This window comes from Crotalus tigris, unplaced genomic scaffold, assembly GCF_016545835.1.
Source record: "Crotalus tigris isolate CLP2741 ecotype Arizona unplaced genomic scaffold, ASM1654583v1 scf7180000024339.11422700, whole genome shotgun sequence".
NCBI lineage: Eukaryota > Metazoa > Chordata > Lepidosauria > Squamata > Viperidae > Crotalus > Crotalus tigris.
The window spans coordinates 8,766,855-8,780,662 of NW_024100509.1; the positions used below are offsets into that span (position 1 = coordinate 8,766,855).

Here is a 13,808-nt window from a genome sequence, read left to right on the forward strand (position 1 = left end):
GCAATCATGTTATTGTACATTTTTACTGTTACTTTCCCCCCAAAAAGATTTGTTTTTCAATTGAATTGAACAGCTTACATGTTACATTAAAGGTGGAAAAAAATTCTGAAATGATTTATCTTGGTCTGATTTTTTTTACATCTCAAAAACCTGGCATTTTAACAGGAATGTGTAGACTTTTTATATCCACTGTATAGAGAGAATGATTCAATCTATTACCTTTACCTTTTGGCCCAGTACTGATTACTCTCTGTGCTACTATCTAATATTTTTAATAGAGATTTTTAATAGCTTGTTTTAAACAAACAGGCATTTTGTCTCTTTATATAATCAAAACCACAACTGAATCCAATGGGATTTTTTTCTGAACAAAAATTAGTTATGCTGTAAATGACCTCTAGTCCATCCGTATATCCTTGCAACAGAATTTAAATAGCAACAGCAATCTCTTAGACTTTAATACCACCCCATAGTGCTTTACAACAGCAGTCCCCAATCTTTCTGGCTCCATAGACTGGCAGTCGCAGCAGAGAAAGCGGTGGTTGAGGGGGTGGTTTTACTTATGCAACCTAATCCTGTGCATGTGCAAATATAGCTCTGCACACTCATCCATTACTTGCATGGACCAGTTCCCAAGGATTGGGGGTTCTCACGTACTGGAGGTTGAGGACCCCAACTTTACAACATTCTCTGAGCAGTTTATAAATCAGCATATTGCCCCAACAAATTGGGTGGGCATTTCATCAATCACAGAAGGATGAAAGGCTGAATCAACCTTGAGCCAATCAGGATCGAACTCCGGGCTGTGACAAAGTTAGTCTGCAATATTGCATTCTAACTAGTGTGCCACCATGGCTCCTGGAATTTCAAATTCCCAGGTACAACAAGAAAACAGTATATAAATTTCACTTTATACTTTAATTAAATAACTAAAAATATAGATTTTATGTTGTTTGTTTGTTAATAAGCATTTGTAGGCTTGATTCTTTTCCCATGTTTTTGTGCTTATCTGAGCTTTAAGATAAATGGAAACCTTGGCCTAAGTTCTCTCACATTGAGGATGGAGAGAAAGATCTTCAAGGTTGTGATTCCAAACTGTGGAACTCTTCCCCCTCAAAAGGTTTGCTCATACTGTACCCTTTTCTCTCCAGAATCTTCAGAATCCAATTATATTTCATCTCTAGTTATCAGTTATAGAAAACCCCATTTCTGCCTTCCCTGGATTCTGGCATACGGTGAAGGGAAGGGGGTGAACAAAGGCAACCAGAATGGAAGCAGGAGATGGAGAAATCCCTGCACGCAAGCTGGGCACCGTACTCAGACTGGATCCTAGAGAAAGCTATTGACCTGATGAAGAGAACTCTCAGCTCCCTAGGAGAGGAGAGGAGCCCTACGGCCGCCCCAGCTCCTGGAGCCGCAAAGGGAGAGACACCGAGGGGGAAGTGGAACCTGCAGCCCCAGGGACATCTGCTGATCCAGTAGTCCTCACCCCCTACCGAACCACAGATGGCGATCTGGACGGAAGACACTACCACCAACAATGGAGGCACCGATCCATTCCAAGACGTCTGCCGTTGGAGGTGAAATTCAAAGGGGAGCCAACACGCTTGGGCTTTTTCCTAACCCAAGTCCTCAGCTACATGGAGGAATACGGGCAGGACATCCCCAGCGACAAAGCCCGCATCCAGATCGTGCAATCTGCCCTTGACGGACCGGCTGCAGATTGGGTGGTGAACTTGCACGACTCCAATGCCCCAGAGCTCAATGACTTCAACCATTTCATGTCCTCTCTGAGAAGGCAATTTGAAGACCCCCTGGCTGATTGCAAAGCCCGCGAAAGGATAAAAACGATAAGGCAAGACAAACGCCCGGTAGCTGAATATACACAAGAATTCCGGGCCATTGCCAGCAAACCAAACTGGCCAGAAGACATCCTCCTTAGCCATTTCAAAGACAGACTAAATTATGACCTATATGATGCTTGCCTGCCCCGAGGGGACCCACACCAACTTGAGGAATGGTACGTCTTGGCAGAGGAAGCAGAGATCGACATATTGAAGAGACACCGCCGAGGAAAACAATGGAGCCGCTCCCCGCCTGAGCTGACATATGAACCAGTGAAACCATAGGCTACAGCCAAGAAGCAAATGGGATGTTTCAAGTGCGGAAGAGAAGGACATCGAGCTGTAGAATGCCGCTCCAAAGACCCCCAGCACAACCCAGAGAGATCCCCAATCAGCAAATCCGGAAAGTCTTCAGCTAAGCCAAAAGAAACTGCCATGAGAATGATGGAAATTGCGGAACCCCCCCACCTCTGCTCATCAGGGGGAAAGAACTCCAGCCTACACCGCAGGACCGGTGGATGCCTCAGATGACAGCTCGGAGGGCGAACTCCTGGTAAGTGGACATATCGCACCTATACTCAAGACAGTGACTATATTAATTCCCCCCATGCCCAAAGTCGTGAAGGTGAAAGCCTTAATAGACTCTGGCTGCACCCGCTGCCTCATTAGCCCGATACTAGTGGGGAATCTGGGCATTCCGTCAAGGAGACTGGAACAATAAATCTCATTTGGCCAGTTAGATGGATCCATAGTGGGGGGGCAGCTACCCTAGCCACTCTACCAATACACCTCTCCCTGGGTAAACATGAGGAGGACATAACGTTTGTGGTGACCCCAGGCATGGAATGCCCAATGAACCTAGGGATGGAATGGTTAAAAAAATGGAACCCCTGGGTAAATTGGAGGACGACAGAAATCAAATTCCCGAAGGGGGACCCTATGGACTTAAAATCCCAAGGGGAGCTACCAGAATCAAGAATAGAAAAAGCATCCATGGGAGAGGAAAAGGGACTACCAGAAATACTAGAGGAATACAGAGACCTTGCTGAAGTTTTCAGTGAGGAGAGGGCGGATGAGCTCCCCCCCCCACTGACCCACAGACTGTGCCATTGAATTCAAGCCTGGGGCAAAACTCCCGAAGCCCAGATTATACTCCATGAGCCCAAAGGAGAAGGAGGAAATGGAAAGATTCATTAAAAAAAACCTAGAGAGAGGGTTCATTGAGCCAGCCAAGCCTAAAGTGGCTGCCCCAGTCCTCTTTAGAGGGAAGAAGGATGGCTCTTTACGCTGATGCGTGGATTATAGGGCCCTGAATACAATCAGTGAAAGCAACCTATACCCTCTGCCCCTCATGAAAGACATGCTGTCACACCTCTCGAAAGGGAAAAATTTTTCTAAACTAGACCTAAGGGAAGCTTACTATCGCGTGAGAATTAAGGAAGGCGACGAATGGAAGACCGCATTTAACTGCCCCATGGGGTGCTATCAATTCAAAGTCTTGCCATTTGGATTACAAGGGGGCCCTGCAGTCTTTATGCAATTAATCAATGACGTTCTAAGGGAGCATCTGTTTAAGAGGGTCCTTGTTTACTTGGACGACATTCTTATCTTCACCAAAACAAAAGAGGAACATGTCAACCTTGTCAGAGCAGTTTTAAAGAAGCTGCAAGCCGCCCACCTATATGCCAAACTCTCAAAATGCGAATTCCACCAGGAAAGGATAAACTACCTAGGTTATCGCATATCCCCCCGGGGAATTGAAATGGACCCAGAGAAGGTCAGAGCAGTATTAGATTGGGCACCACCCCGCACAAGAAAGCAACTACAAAGTTTCCTGGGCTTTGCAAACTTTTACCGCCAATTCATCCCCTCATTTGCCCTGCCCTTCACTCACTTACTAAAAACGAAGGGAGCATCCTCAGTAAAACCTAGCCAGCCACTAACATGGACAATGGAGTGCCAAGCAGCGTTTGAGAGACTAAAGAGACTTTTTTCTGCCGAACCAGTACTAAGGCACCCAGACATGGATAAGCCCTTCGTAATACAGGCAGATGCAAGTGATGTGGCAGTGGTGGCTGTTCTATTACAAGAAAACGATGATGGAGTATTGCAACCCTGTGCATATACATCCAAGAAACTCACGGAAACAGAACAGTGCTGGCCCGTATGGGAGAAGGAGGCATACGGGATACGTTGGGCATTACTCACATGGCGACAGTTCTTGGAAGGCAACAAAATCCCCTTCCAGGTGTGGACTGATCACAAAAATTTGGAAGCCCTGAAAACACCCAGGAAACTCAATCCCAAACAAGCCCGCTGGTCCCAGCATTTTCACCAGTTCCAATTTAAGCTCAAACATTTACCAGGGAGAAAGGATGAAAGGCTGAGTCAACCTTGAGCCAATCAGGATCGAACTCGCATGCCCCAATATAACAGCACATGCCCCAATATAACAGCACATGAACCACAGACTCTAGACCAATAATGGCAGAGTCACAACTGGCAGCACCAGTAACCACAAGAACCCAAGCCAAATTAAAACCACAACTGGACAGCCAAACTGGGATTGAATTCAGAAAAAGTTTGGAAACAGATGAATGGTTCCAGAAAAACAAAAATGTGTGCACAATGAGAGACGGGTTTCCTTGGGTAGGGGAAAAGTTATATATACCAACAACCCAAAGAGTCACTTTCATGCAGCTTTGCCATGATACAAAATCAGCAGGGTATTTTGGATTTGTAAAAACTTTACACTTAATTAAACGGCAATTTTGGTGGCCATCAATAAAAAAGGACATAGAAAGTTATGTAGCCAGCTACCCAAAATGTGCTACTGCAAAGAGGTTGCAAGGGAAATCGCCAGGACTATTACAAACAGTGGCAAATCTCTCAGCCCCCTGGAGGGAAATAGGCATGGATTTTATAGTGGAATTGCCAGAAAGCAATGGGAATACTGTTGTCTGGACGGTCACGGACTTGTTTTCCAAACAGGTGCACTTTATCCCTTGCCAAAAGATTCCCACTGCAAAAGCCTTAGCAAAACTTTTCGTCCAGCACATTTACAGATTGCACGGGGCACCCCAACACATCATCTCTGGTAGGGGAGTGCAATTTACGTCTGCATTTTGGAAGGAATTTTTACCCCTCTTAGGGACCATTCAGGGACTGACATCTAGCCATCATCCACAAGGGGATGGACAAACAGAATGTTGTCATTCAGTACTTGAGCAATATTTAAGATGTTTTATTAATTTTCAGCAAACAAATTGGACGGACCTACTCCCTTTCGCAGAAGTTGCTTACAATAATGCAGTCCACTCCAGCACAGGTTACACTCCTTTTCAAATAGCCACTGGTCAAAGTTTCAACCCCATGCCAGAATTAACCCCACAGGAATCGGCGATTCCATCACTGAAAGAATGGATGGAACAATTACAAAACACCTGGCCAATAGTCAGAAAAGCACTAGATGAAGCTAGGCAAGCATACAAAGCACAAGCCGATTAAAAAAAGGGTTGAGCCTACATCCTTCATTATAGGAGAAATGGTGTACTTATCTACAAAATACCTAAAGTCCCTACAGCCCTGTAAAAAACTTGGACCAAAATATATAGGGCCTTTTCCAATTAAAAGAATCAAAAACCCAGTAACAGTAGAATTAGAATTACCAAAAAATCTCAGGCAAATACACCCAATTTTTCATTGCAGCTTGCTGAAAAGAGCATCAGTCACCTTTATGGCCAAAAATCCCCCCACCACCACCTCCAATCATGGTGGAGGGCAAACAACATTTTGAAATAAAGGAAATCCTTGATTCTAGGAGATATCATGGAGCGACTCAGTACCTAGTTGCCTGGAAACACCTCCCTGCCTCACAAAACAAGTGGGTCCATAAACGTCATGTCAGAGCCCCGAAGCTATTAAAGAGGTTTCACACAGAGTACCCTAACAAGCCTGACTAACTTTTATACCTGTTTTGTTTTCCTTCAGGTGGATCTGTCTTTTTTTTAAGGGGGCAGGATGTCAGAATCCAATTATATTTCATCTCTAGTTATCAACTATAGATAACTATAGTTATCTATGCCTTCTTTGGATTCTGCCATACGGTGAAGGGAAGGGGGTGAACAAATGGGCTTTATGGCCCTCACTTCCTTCAGTACACTTCAAAGAGACTGAATGTGGATATTGCCAAAAGGAATAACCATAAGAATGGGGCTATTACCTTTCATGTAGTTCTCTCTGAAGTCTCCATCCAGCCGGCAGTAAGGAAAAGGGGGTGGGAGCGTAATGCCTGAGACTGTCGCTGGAAGAAGGGGGTGATTGGGTGGGGCTACTGGGGAACCCCTTAAAACCTTGAATGGGAGAGCTTGGACTCCAAGTCCTGTCTAGAATGCCTGCAACCATTTTCTCTTAATAAAGGATGCCTGTTGGAAGAATTATTCCAAGAGTTCTATCTTCTTAAGATGCAAAGTGGGGTGGGTCCTTACACCCAGATTTACTTTTCCTCTTGGACTCATTTTTTTATTTCTACAATTGGCAAAGTTTTAAAGATTTTGGTTGATACGACTCTTTATAAAATCACATATATATTTCATTTTCTTGTTATGCTATTATTTAAGGCAGTTTGGGACATTAATGATGGGTCTGATTTGGTTGATTGTATTTTGTTTTACACATATGTCTCCTACAGAATTTTATTTCTATAAACAAAAAATTAGTAATAACAATAATGAAATATGGATTGACTGTTTATACAAGGACCTTCACTGCATGTATTGTTTTCCTCTTGTAGATTTGTACATATTTCTTAGATGTTTGGCAAGGGCCCCAGAATATTTTGTTCACTTCCGTTTCATGTAATTGCCAAATTATACCTGTCTTCAGGAATAAAGTAGCCTTAAATATGAAACAAGAGTCCAACTATTATGCAAGAAATCAGTATTGACCCACCTTTCCCATGGAAGGCCTTCCTTAACATTGGTAAGTGGTCTCGGAGAAAAGGAGAAATAGAATAGAATAGAATAGAATAGAATAGAATAGAATAGAATAGAATAGAATAGAATAGAATAGAATCTGGAAGGGACCTTGGAGGTCTTCTAGTCCAGGCCCCTGCTCAAGCAGGAGAACCTATACCATCTCAGACAAGTGACTGTCTAGCCTCTTCTTAAAAAACTCCAGTGATGGAGTGCCCACGATTTCTGGAGGCAAGCTGTTCCACTGGTTAATTGTCCTCACCGTCAGGAAGTTTCTCCTTAATTCTAGGTTGCTTCTCTCTTTGTTCAGTTTCCAACCATTGTTTCCTGTCCTGCCCTATGGTGCTTTGGTGAATAACATGATCCCGCCTTCTTTGTGGCAGCCCCTCAAGTACTGGAATACTGCTATCATGTCTCCCCTATTGCTTATTTTCTTTAGACTAGCCAGACCCAAGTCCTGCAGCCGTTCTTCATATGTTTTAGTCAGTGGTGGGATTCAGATATGTGAACAATCGGTTCCCTGTGTGGATGCCACTTCTGGAAGTCCATTCTGGGCCTGGGCAACAAAAAATTAGCTACCGGTTCTGCCAAAGTGGTGTGAACCGGCTGAATCCCACCACTGGTTTTAGTCTCCAGGCCTTTGATCAATCTTAGTTGCTCTTCTCTGATTTTTTTCCAAACTCTCAACATCTTTTTTGTGATATGGTGACCAAAATTGGCTGCAGTATTCCAGGTATGGTCTTACTAGGGTTTTATAATACTTCATGTGATCTTGATACTAAAAGCATTTCACTGCTATCTCCTCTCACATCTAAATCTGGACTATTTCTGCAGAAGGGCAAAAAGAGAATCCATATCATTAGCTGTTGAACTTGTATTTTCTTAGAAGTCTCATCCATCTGCTGAACTGTTCCTGAGAGACAATGCATCATGTGTGTGTGTGCGCGCGCACACACATGTGGAAGTGAAAATATTTCCGTGTGCCCTACACAGTAACAGTAACACCTCTTCTTCAGTTCTTCTCCCTTCCCCAAGATCAAGCAGCACAAAAGAGCTATTGCTTATATGTCCACACATGCACATGAGTAAGTAGTGATTGCAAACAATAGGTGCTGACACTGTCTCAGATTAGTTGCCTGCATCTTTAATTTAAAATGTACAAAGAGTAAGAAAGCATGTTATGCTGCTCAAAAAGCAAAAGCACAGTTAAGAGAAAGGGCAACAACTATTTTCTACTTATCTATTCCTTCAGAGTAGTGTTCAGTCAGTAACTGGAATAATTTTAGATGGTCAAGAGACTTTCAACAATTAGAAAGGAAAAAGTATGCCTTCCTGGTATCTAGTGAAATGCAGAAGGCACCAACTGTCCCTTCAGGATCAGCCTCTTGCTCTAGCTCCCTTTTCAGAGGCATAATGGCAAATGGATCCCATTTGCACTGCTAAGAATGGAATGCAGAAAACCTGCAGGTACCTCCCCCTGTAGGTCTCCCTTCTGCCCTCCCCACCTCCTCCCCAACAAAGCAGTGACGTTTAGGTTCAGTGGGTCTAATGGTGCAGTGGACCAAGGGAAACAATGCAATCTAGCAGATAGAGGTGGTCAGCTGTTCTTATGAGAACTAACCACTAATTCATTCAATGGTGTGGGCTCTGTGGGCCTTGATGGAGGGAAGGAATGTTACTGCTGCTCCTCTCCCTCTTCTGGTAGGGAAAGGGGTGGGTGGGAGGGGGGGGGAGATTGTTCTGCATCCTTCAGTTCAGGTGAGCTAATGAGAAGATAAACCAGATGTTTCTTGACTGAGAAGCTAAGCTGGCCTGCTTGTACATCTGTCTCACCCTCTGAGTGCTGGGATTGGACCTGGCAGGCCCAGTCTGCTCAGCTGTCCAGCGAAAATTGGCAAGTAGAGGTGGAGGCCAGAGCGAGTGGGAAGGCAGTGCCATTGGGCTCAATCATCTTCTCCCCATCAGCATTGTAAGCTGTAGAAACCTTCCTTGGTGCAGCGGGTGGAAAGAGACGATTAACTGGATTGCCCCCCAGGAGGCACTGCTCAGGATTCCCCAGAGCATTGAGCCGGCATCGAGGGGCGGGAGGAATTCCGAGTCCCCACATCTTGGAATTTCATCAGATCCTCTCTGCGGGCGTGAAGGAGAAGAGCACAGCACATCATCGGATTATGGTATAATCGGACCCTTACCTCGATTTTTCGGGGCTGAGTGAATTCCCTGCCTCTGCTGCGACGCGCTTGAGACGCTTCCAGATGAAATGGAGAAGAGGGGGAATCGTCCAGACCCCTCCTAGCACAGATAAACGAGCTCTGTGGAAAGAATCGCTTCTCCCCCGTCCCGCCCCAGAGCACGCCGGCTTTTCGAGAGGACGCCTGGCAATGCCTCTTGACTCCACGTTCACGCAAATACGGGAGGCGGCGGAAACGAGCGGGGCGAGATTGGTAGCTGCCGTCACCGCCACAGCTTGCGCAGGAGGGGCTGCTAGGTTTGGAGATTTGGAGTGGAGGAAAGGAAGTGGCGGGAGCGCGCGCAGGTGGAGAGGATGGCAATCGCAACTTCGGATGACGCCAACGATGGGGAGGGGGCGACAGCTGCGATATGCCCTAATGAAGGATAGGAATATCCTTCGGGAAGGGTGGGTGACAGACTCCGGGAAATAATGCGCGTGGAGATAAGGGGACTCCATTAAAATCAGGACAAGCTGCTGTCAGAAGAAAAAATCAGGTTCTGTTCCAAGCTGGGGGGATGCTGTAGAAATGAGCTGAAGGCAGGCCGCATGTTGGAAAGGAAGTCTCTTTATTTAGTTGCCAGAAACTTCAGTGACAGCAGCATGTTTCTGGGGTGGCTGACAAAATGGAGTTGAGAGTGGGTTTATACCTTCTTTGGGGCTTTGTATTTGAGGTGCCTGTTCCTGTGCAACGTACTTTGACTTGTGCCCTTTTGGTATTCTAATTATTGTTGCCTGACTCCCATTGTGGCTTGGAGGTCATGTCCTATCCTTGAAGCTGGGTGGGGAATGTAGATTTTAGGAGTCTTTGTTTTTCTAATCCACTCAGCTCCAGCCTTCCTGCCCCCAGTCTTCCTGAATGGATGAAAAAAACCTGCATCTGTAAAGAGTGGCCTCCTTAGGTTTCTGCCTAAGATTTTTTTCTCTTCATTTCCCCTTCAGGGGAAATATTCTATCCTGCCTTTTTTTTAATATTCCCCAAAATATTTCATTCTCTGTGTGGGGGGGGGGGGAATGTACTGACTCCCTATAGTGCAAAAAGGTGATAGAATAAGGAATGGATACCCAGGAAATACAGTGAGTAAAAATAATTGCATTGCCCTTTCCTCTGGGTTTTAGACTAATTTCTGCCTTTTTGTCTAATATGCTTTTAATGCATTTTGTTCAACATTAAAATTTTAAAAGTATTGACATTTTCTCACTAGTCTGAAAGGGTAAATGACTGGCTCAGGAATCCTGGCAGTTTAAGTGCACAAGTCGTAAAGTTGTCATAGATGCCCATCCCTGTTCTAGTTTCATTGGCTGGATGTCACAATGACATAAGATTTCTTTCATAGTATCTTTGTAGCACTTGTGTAGTTGACCTTGAAGTCTCTTGCTAGCTTCCAGTACACTATATAGCAACTGGTGAGGTAAACAGCAGTCATCCATTCTGATGACATGTTCCGCTCATCTAATCTGCACTCTGATAATCAGCGGCTGATGGTGGACTCTGCATGATCCACAACCTTCAGGTTAATGACAAGCTCTTATCAACAAATCCCAAGGATAGAACAGAAAGCACACATGTGAATTTCTCCAGATCGTTGATGTGCCTTTCTTACAGAGTTCAGGACTCATATCCATATAGGAGGAAAGGGATAATCAGATCGCTGTAAACTTTCAGCTTTGTGGAGATACAGATGTTGTGTTGATTAAACACTTTAGTTGCAGTTGTCCTAGTGCTTAATTGGCCTTGCTGATCTTGGAGTCAATTTCTTTGTTCAAAGAGTCATCACTCAAGATTATGCTTCTCAAATATTTGAAGCTGTTTATATTTGTCATCTGGGTATCATCAACAGTGATTTTTGGTTTTATGGGCTTGATATTTGACATGGGTTGGTAAAAATATTTTAGTGTTTAAGATAATTGGCTGAAGAATATAGTAGCATCTAAGAATTTGTTCAGCATCAACTGTAGATCACTGTCTTTGTGTGCTAAGAACACACAGTCATCAGGAAAGAAGATTTCTTGAATGATTGTATGGAGGCACTTAGTCTGTGCATTCAACCAGTGAAAGTCAGAGTCATCCAGGGGTACTTGATATACATTTCTCCTTCAGATCCTTCAGATCCTGGAGAGCCTGTGACAACATGCATTGGAAATGCAAAAAAACAGCTGATGTACATATATTAACAAGGTACTATTTGCTACAGCTCACCTTTATCTATGCATGGTAGGTTGCTTAGCCCAACAGTCCAAAAAATTATTTTATGAAACTATGTTCATCCAGTTGTAATCTTTTTCTTCCTGTACATCACAACAGAAATACAAAACACAAGCTTACTCTAGCACTATGTTTAATGTTTCTTTACTTTTCCCCATTTAAGGACTTGATTATGTTGAGTTTGGAGTAATGAAACCCAGCTAATGCCATTTGATCTTTTAATTTCTTTTACTCTGGGCAAGGTCTAATGCTTAGACTTCTAAGTAAGAATCTTGTAATCTTCCTTATGATATTAGTTTGCTTAGATTACAAGCAGCTGAATTGAGTCTATTTGCCTACCATTGTTTAATCCTGGCTTGCCTAAATTTCTAATTACCTAGGATTACAAATTTGAAATAAAATCTAGGTTAACTAGGTAATCCTAGTTTATCTAAAGTTTAGTAAGGCATTTGATTACTTCTTGGTAAGATAGAACAATGTGAGATAGACAAAACCACCACAAAAAGGTTTAGCAACTGGCTGATCAACCTCATTCAGCACCCACTGATTCCTCAATGGAACTACATCTACATGGAGGAAAGCATGCAGTGGGATACCTGAAAGCTGTGTCTTACCCAGTACTCTTCAACATTTTCATAAATGATCTAGATTAGGGGATTGGAAGGGGAACTCTTCAAATTTGCAGACAATGCCAAGTTGTGGCGAATAGAAGATAGACTTAAGATTCAGAAGGACCTCGATAGGCTTGAACACTGGGCCCTATCCAACAAAATACAATTCAGTGGTGAGAAAAGTAAGGTCCTACACATAGGCAAGAAAAACCAAATACACAGGTTTAGAATAGATGGTACCTGGCTCAACAATAGTAACTGTGAAAGGGATTCAGATGTCCTAGTACAGAGCCCCCTTCTACACTAGAAAGATGGGCTTCTGAAAAAGGAGTTTTCTGCAGATGTTGTAGCTGGTTCATAATGGAAAAGATGGACCCTTAGAAAGTCAGCCCCAGTTTTTTTTAGAGCTAATCAATCAATCAATCAATCAATCAATCAAAATTGAGCTGGAAGGGACTTTGGAGATCTTCTAGTGCAACCCCCTGCTCAAGCAGGAGACCCTATACCATTTCCAACAGGTGGCTGTCCAGTCTCTTCTTAAAAACTTCCAGTGATAAAGCATCCACAATTTCTGAAGGCAAACTGTTCCACTGATTAATTGTTTTCACCGTTAAAAAGTTTGTCCTTAATTCCAGGTTCCTTCTCTACTTGATTAGTTTCCATCCATTGTTTCTTGTCTTGCTTTCTGGTGCTTTGGAAAATAAGTTGACCCCCCCTCTTCTTTGTGGCAGCCCCTCAAATACTGGAATACTAATATGATGTCACCTACTCCTTCTTTTCTCTAGACTAGTCATACCCAGTTTCTGCAACCATTCTTCATATGTTTTAGTCTCCAGGCCTTTAATCATCCTAGCTGCTCTTCTCTGTGCTTTTTTCAAAATCTCAACATCTTTTTTGGAATGTGGTGACCAAAACTGGATGCAGTATTCCAGGTGTGTTTTTACTAAGTTTTTATATAGCAGTACTATATTTCATGTGATTTTGATTCTTTGCCTCTGTTTATACAACTAAGGATTGTATTAGCTCTTTTGGCTACTGCCGCACACTGCTAGCTCATATTTAAGTGATCGTCCACTAGGACTCCCAAGGTCCCTCTCACAGTTACTGTTTTTGAGCCAGGTTTCACCTAATCTATACTTGTATTTTTGATTTTTCGTGCCTAAGCATAAAACCTTACATTTTTCTATATTAAATTTCATTTTGTTGGATAAGGCCCATTGTTCAAGTCTGTCAAGATTTTTTTGGATCCTGAGCTTTTCTTCTGGGGGTTGGCTATTCCTGCTAGTTTAGTGTCATCTGCAAATCTGATGAGTTCCCCTTCTATTCCCTCAACTAAATCATTTATGAAGATATTGAAAAGTACTGGGCCTAAAATGGAATCTTATAGTATCCAACTGCTTCTTTCCTTCCATATAGATGTAGTACCATTAGGAACTATTAGTTGAGTACGGTTTGTTAGCCAGTTACAAAGTGGTGATGCTGTCTATCCCACATTTTTCTAGCTTCTCAAGAAGTAGGTTATGGTCTACTTTGTTGAATGGCTTACTGAAATCAAAGTATGCTACACCCACAGCATTTTGCTGGTCTACTAATTTAGTCACTTTGTCAAATAATGAAATAAGATTGGTTTGGCATGATCTATTTTTAACAAACCTGTGCTATGCTGTGCTGTGCTTTTTGATTATTTGATTATTTTTTCCAGTATCTACCCAGGTGTTGATATTATGCTGATTGATCTGTAGTTTCCTGGGTCTGCTTTTTCCCCCTTTTTTGAAGATGGGAACCAAATCAGCTCTTTTCCAGTTCTCAGATAGTTCCCCGGTGTTCCAGGATCTTTGAAAGATATGGTTCAATGGTTCTGAAATAACATGTGCCAGTTCCTTCAGAATTCTGAGATGTAATCCCAGTGATTTGAACTTGTTTAGATCAGAGAAGTGTTCTCTT

The 13,808-nt window shown here is 43.1% G+C and overlaps 1 protein-coding gene across 2 annotated transcripts in view; it reads right to left on the minus strand.

The window, feature by feature from the left end:
* TMEM121 (transmembrane protein 121) overlaps positions 1–9,447 on the minus strand; it is a 51,173-nt gene extending 41,726 nt beyond the window's left edge. For both annotated transcript variants that reach the window (XM_039326114.1, XM_039326115.1), the window contains exon 1: positions 9,010–9,447. The gene's annotated coding sequence lies outside the window, so the exon portion shown is untranslated. The remainder of the gene's footprint in view (positions 1–9,009) is intronic.
* Positions 9,448–13,808: the final 4,361 nt, after the last annotated feature.